At 56.8% G+C, this 6,314-nt stretch overlaps 1 pseudogene; it reads left to right on the forward strand.

Annotated features, from left to right (window-relative positions):
- The first annotated feature begins 4,532 nt into the window (after positions 1-4,532).
- On the forward strand, positions 4,533-4,651 carry LOC125967828 (5S ribosomal RNA; annotated as a pseudogene).
- The last annotated feature ends 1,663 nt before the right edge of the window (positions 4,652-6,314 follow it).

A 6,314-nucleotide genomic window follows, 5' to 3' on the forward strand; every position in this document is an offset into this window, starting at 1 on the left:
CGCACGGCCTCCCGGATGTGCCGGGCGGCTGCGCGAGCTCGCCGGCCGCTGGAAGTCGAATGAGGCGCCCGACCACCTCCGCGGTGCTTATAAACATCCGATCCGCTCGGCGGGGGCTATTTTCGGCCACTTGGCTCGTGCGCACGGCCTCCCGGATGTGCCGGGCGGGTGCGCGAGCTCGCCGGCCGCTGGAAGTCCAATGAGGCGCCGCGATCTCCTCCGCGGTGCTTATAAAGTGCCGATCTGCTCGGCTTGGAGCTATTTCCGGCCTCCCGTTGGTGCCGGGCGGCGTGCGCGAGCTCGCCGGCCGCGATCTCCTCCGCGGTGCTTATAAACAGCAGCATGCGCACGGCCTCCCAGAATTTGAAGACATTTCGTCAATAAATTTCGCATATTGAATTTTGAAGTCTAATATAATGCAACAATTGAGCTCGACTTATACAAAGGATATATCATAAAATCGTAAATTTCCGTCGAATTTTAGGGGGTCGATGGGAGACCGCCTGGGAATAACAGGTGCTGTAAGCTTTTTCTTTTTCTTATGTGCACTTCAATCGTTTAAGAAGCTATTTTTTACAACACCCATCACGAATGGCATCTGGAAACAGCAAGCCTAATTTAAACTCCGACATTAAAACTATAACACGAGTTTGAAAGCTATATTATGTGGTGACATCCACAGCATTGTAGTTAAATTTTTTACCGCTAGAGAGCAGACTATGTACAGTGAGCATGGCTCCCTGTGAACTCAAAGCAGCAGGCTTGACTTGTAAAAGAACCCAACACAACACTTCCATGAAGTGTTTTTAAACTTTTCAAGGCATTTATTTTGATTCAGCAAAATGCAGGTCGCAACGGCAAATTCGTGCTACCGCATAAAAAGCTGTCAATAACTTTTCATGATAGCCATGTTTCCAGAAAACACCAAAAGCCTTGGAAGAAAGCCTGTTTCGGCCCTGGTTGTCCATCCATCCATCCATCTTCTTCCGCTTATCCGGGGTCGGGTCGCGGGGGCAAGAGCTTCAGGAGGGACTCCCAGACTTCCCTCTCCCCAGCCACTTCATCCAGCTCATCCCGGGGGATCCCAAGGCGTTCCCAGGCCAGCTGAGAGACATAGTCTCTCCAGCGCGTCCTGGGTCGTCCCTGGGGTCTCCTACCGGTGGGACATGCCCGGAACACCTCCCCAGGGAGGCGTCCAGGAGGCATCCTGATAAGATGCCCGAGCCACCTCATCTGGCTCCTCTCAACGTGGAGGAGTAGCGACTCTACTCCGAGTCTCTCCCGGATGACCGAGCTTCTCACCCTATCTCTAAGGGAGAGCCCGGACATCCTGCGGAGAAAACTCATTTCGGCCGCTTGTATCCGAGATCTCGTTCTTTCGGTCACGACCCATAGCTCGTGACCATAGGTGAGGGTAGGAGCGTAAATCGACCGGTAAATTGAGAGCTTTGCCTTTTGGCTCAGCTCTCTCTTCACCACAACGGACCGGTACAGGGTCCGCATTACTGCCGACGCTGCACCGATCCGCCTGTCGATCTCACGCTCCATCCTCCCCTCACTCGTGAACAAGACTCCAAGATACTTGAACTCCTCCACTTGGGGCAGGATCTCATCCCCGATCCGGAGAGGGCATTCCACCCTTTTCCGATCGAGGACCATGGACTCGGATTTGGAGGTGCTGACCCTCATCCCGACCGCTTCACACTCGGCTGCGAACCGTTCCAGCGAGAGCTGGAGATCACGGCCTGAAGAAGCCAACAGCACCACGTCATCTGCAAAAAGCAGAGACGCGATGCTGAGGTCCCCAAACCGGACCCCCTCAACGCCTCGGCTGCGCCTAGAAATTCTGTCCATAAAAATTATGAACAGAATCGGTGACAAAGGGCAGCCTTGGCGGAGTCCAACCCTCACTGGGAACGAATCCGACTTACTGCCGGAAATGCGGACCAGACTCTGGCATCGGTGATACAGGGACCGAACCGCCCTTATCAGTTGGCTCGGCACCCCGTACTCCCGAAGCACCCTCCACAGAACCTCCCGAGGGACACGGTCGAACGCCTTCTCCAAGTCCACAAAACACATGTGGACTGGTTGGGCAAACTCCCATGCACCCTCGAGGATCCTGCCGAGGGTGTAGAGCTGGTCCACTGTTCCACGGCCAGGACGAAAGCCACACTGCTCCTCCTGAATCCGAGGTTCGACCTCCCGACGGACCCTCCTCTCCAGCACCCCTGAATAGACCTTACCAGGGAGGCTGAGGAGTGTGATTCCCCTGTAATTGGAACACACCCTCCGGTCCCCCTTCTTAAAGAGGGGAACCACCACCCCAGTCTGCCAATCCAGAGGCACTGTCCCCGATATCCACGCAACGTTGTAGAGGCGTGTCAGCCATGACAGCCCCACAACATCCAGAGCCTTTAAGAACTCTGGGCGGATCTCATCCACCCCCGGGGCCTTGCCACCGAGGAGTTTTTTAACTACCTCAGTGACTTCGACCCCAGAGATTGGAGAATCCGCCTCAGAGTCTCTAGGCCCTGCTTCCTCAATGGAAGGCGTGTAGGTGGAATTGAGGAGGTCTTCGAAGTATTCTCCCCACCGACTCACGACGTCCCGAGTCGAGGTCAGCAGCACGCCATCCCCACTGTAAACAGTGTTGACGTTGCACTGCTTCCCCCTCCTGAGACGCCGGATGGTGGACCAGAATTTCCTCGAAGCCGTCCGAAAGTCATTCTCCATGGCCTCACCGAAATCCTCCCACGCCCGGGTTTTTGCCTCAGCAACCGCCGAAGCCGCGTTCCGCTTGGCCATCCGGTACCTGTCAGCTGCCTCCGGAGTCCCGCAGGCCAAAACGGCCCGATAGGACTCCTTCTTCAGCTTGACGGCATCCCTTACCGCCGGTGTCCACCAGCGGGTTCGGGGGTTGCCGCCACGACAGGCACCAACGACCTTACGGCCACAGCTCCGGTCGGCCGCCTCAACAATGGAGGCGCGGAACATGGTCCACTCGGACTCAATGTCCCCCGCCTCCCCCGGACGTGGGAAAAGCTCTGCCGGAGGTGGGAGTTGAAGCTCTTCCTGACAGGAGATTCTGCCAGACGTTCCCAGCAGACCCTCACAGAGCGTTTGGGTCTGCCAGGTCGGACCGGCATCTTCCCCCACCATCGGAGCCAACCCACCACCAGGTGGTGATCAGTTGACAGCTCCGCCCCTCTCTTCACCCGAGTGTCCAAAACATGCGGCCGCAAATCCGATGACACGACTACAAAGTCGATCATCGAACTGCGGCCTAGGGTGTCCTGGTGCCAAGTGCACACATGGACACCCTTATGTTTGAACATGGTGTTCATTATTGAAAATCCGTGTCGAGCACAGAAGTCCAACAATAGAACACCGCTCGGGTTCAGATCAGGGGGGCCGTTCCTCCCAATCACGCCCTTCCAGGTCTCACTGTCATTGCCCACGTGAGCATTGAAGTCACCCAGTAGAACGATAGAGTCCCCAGAAGGAGCGCTCTCCAGCACTTCCTCCAGGGACCCCAAGAAGGGTGGGTACTCTGAGCTGCTGTTTGGTGCATAGACACAAACAACAGTCAGGACCCGTCCCCCCACCCGAAGGCGGAGGGAGGCTACCCTCTCGTTCACCGGGGTGAACCCCAATGTGCAGGCGCCCAGCCGGGGGGCAATAAGTATACCCACACCTGCTCGACGCCTCTCACCGTGGGCAACTCCAGAGTGGAAGAGAGTCCAACCCCTCTCGAGAGGGCTTGTACCGGAACCCAAACTGTGTGTGGAGGCTAGTCCGACTATATCTAGTCGGAATCTTTCTGCCTCGCACACCAGCTCGGGCTCCTTTCCAGCCAGAGAGGTGACATTCCATGTCCCAAGAGCCAGCTTCTGCAGCCGGGGATCAGACCGCCAAGGTCCCCGCCTTTGGCTGCCGCCCAGCTAACATTGCACCCGACCCCTTCGGCCCCTCCCACAGGTGGTGAGCCCATGGGAAGGGGGACCCACGTTTCCATTTCGGGCTATGCCCGGCCGGGCCCCATGGGCGAAGGCCCGGCCACCAGACGCTCGCCTTCGAGCCCCGCCTCCAGGCCTGGCTCCAGAGGGAGGCCCCGGTGACCCGCGTCCGGGCGAGGGAAAACTAAGTCCATTTATATTACTCATCATAAGAGGCTTGTGAGCCGTGCTTTGTCTGGCCCCTCACCTAGGACCCGTTTGCCATGGGTGACCCTACCAGGGGCATGAAGCCCCCGACAACATGGCTCCTAGGATCATAGGGGCACGCAAACCCCTCCACCACGATAAGGTGACGACTCGCGGAGGGGGGCCCTGGTTGTAAAAAAAAAAAGAAAAACAAAAGGGAAGGGTGACCGTCCGGGAATACCAGGTGCTGAAAGCCTTTTTTTTTTTTTTTTTCCCACGTCAATTGTGAAAGGAAACTTTTACCACAGCCATCAAGTCCCGCCGCTGCTTGGCATGGTTTCAGGGGCGATTGTGTCTATAAAATGAAAAATTCTGAGCGGTCTCACGGCTTACGGCAATACTACCCTGAGAGCGCCCGCTCTCGTCCGATCTCGGAGGCTAAGCAGGGTCGGGCCTGGTTAGTACTTGGATGGGAGACCGCCTGGGAATACCAGTTACCGTAAGCTTTTTTTTTTTTTTTTTTTTCTTATGTGCACTTCAATCGTTTAAGCCAAGAACTTTTTACAGCACCCATCACGAATGGCATTCGGAAACTGCAAGCCTAGTTTGAACTCCGACACTGAAACTACAACACGAGTTTAAAACCTACATTGTGTGGCGACAGCCATAGCATTGCAGTTCACGTTTTTACCGCTAGAGGACAGACTATGTACAGTGAATAAAGAGCATGGCTCCCTGTGAACTCAAAGCAGCAGTCTTTACTTGTAAAAGAACCCAGCACAACACATTGCGCTTCCATGTAGTGTTTTTACCTTTTTCATGACATTTATTTTGATACAGCCAAATGCAGGTTTTGTGCACTTCACTTTTCCGTTGGGCATTCGCGTAGAACCCTATTCCAGTTACGGCCAGATTCTTTTAGACTAGTGGTCCCCAACCTTTCTTGCGCCACGGACCGGCTACGCGTCAGAAATATTTTTGCGGACCTGCCTTTATATATATAAATAAACAATAAATCTATATAAATAAATACTACATTTATAATAAGTATATATACCGTATTTGCCGGTGTATTGGTCGACCTTTTTCGATCCAAAATCGACCGAAAAAAATCGACCTCGACTTATACACCGAGTCATAAAATTTAACTTCGTATTCATCGCTTCAAATGTGATGGTAACCAAGGCCGTTTCTCATGCATCTCATTGTGCGTTGCACTTAGAAAATTTGAACCGGGCGGCGTGCGCGAGTGCGCGGCCCGCTGGAAGTCGAATGAGGCGCCGCGACCACCTCCGCGGTGCTTATAAACAGCCGATCCGCTCGGCGGGGGCTATTTTCGGCCACTTGGCTCGTGCGCACGGCCTCCCGGATGTGCCGGGCGGGTGCGCGAGCTCGCCGGCCGCTGTAAGTCGAATGAGGCGCCGCGACCACCTCCGCGGTGCTTATAAACAGCCGATCCGCTCGGCGGGGGCTATTTTCGGCCACTTAGCTCGTGCGCACGGCCTCCCGGATGTGCCGGGCGGGTGCGCGAGCTCGCCGCCCGCCGGAAGTCGAATGAGGCGCCGCGACCACCTCCGCGGTGCTTATAAACAGCCGATCCGCTCGGCGGGGGCTATTTTCGGCCACTTGGCTCGTGCGCATGGCCTCCCGGATGTGCCGGGCGGGTGCGCGAGCTCGCCGGCCGCTGGAAGTCGAATGAGGCGCCGCGACCACCTCCGCGGTGCTTATAAACAGCCGATCCGCTCGGCGGGGGCTATTTTCGGCCACTTGGCTCGTGCGCACGGCCTCCCGGATGTGCCGGGCGGGTGCGCGAGCTCGCCGGCCGCTGGAAGTCGAATGAGGCGCCGCGACCACCTCCGCGGTGCTTATAAACTGCCGATCCGCTCGGCGGGGGCTATTTTCGGCCACTTGGCTCGTGCGCACGGCCTCCCGGATGTGCCGGGCGGGTGCGCGAGCTCGCCGGCCGCTGGAAGTCGAATGAGGCGCCGCGACCACCTCCGCGGTGCTTATAAACAGCCGATCCGCTCGGCGGGGGCTATTTTCGGCCACTTGGCTCGTGCGCACGGCCTCCCGGATGTGCCGGGCGGGTGCGCGAGCTCGCCGGCCGCTGGAAGTCGAATGAGGCGCCGCGACCACCTCCGCGGTGCTTATAAACAGCCGATCCGCTCG

This window comes from Syngnathus scovelli, chromosome 4 (genome assembly GCF_024217435.2).
Source record: "Syngnathus scovelli strain Florida chromosome 4, RoL_Ssco_1.2, whole genome shotgun sequence".
In the NCBI taxonomy this organism is placed as follows: domain Eukaryota; kingdom Metazoa; phylum Chordata; class Actinopteri; order Syngnathiformes; family Syngnathidae; genus Syngnathus; species Syngnathus scovelli.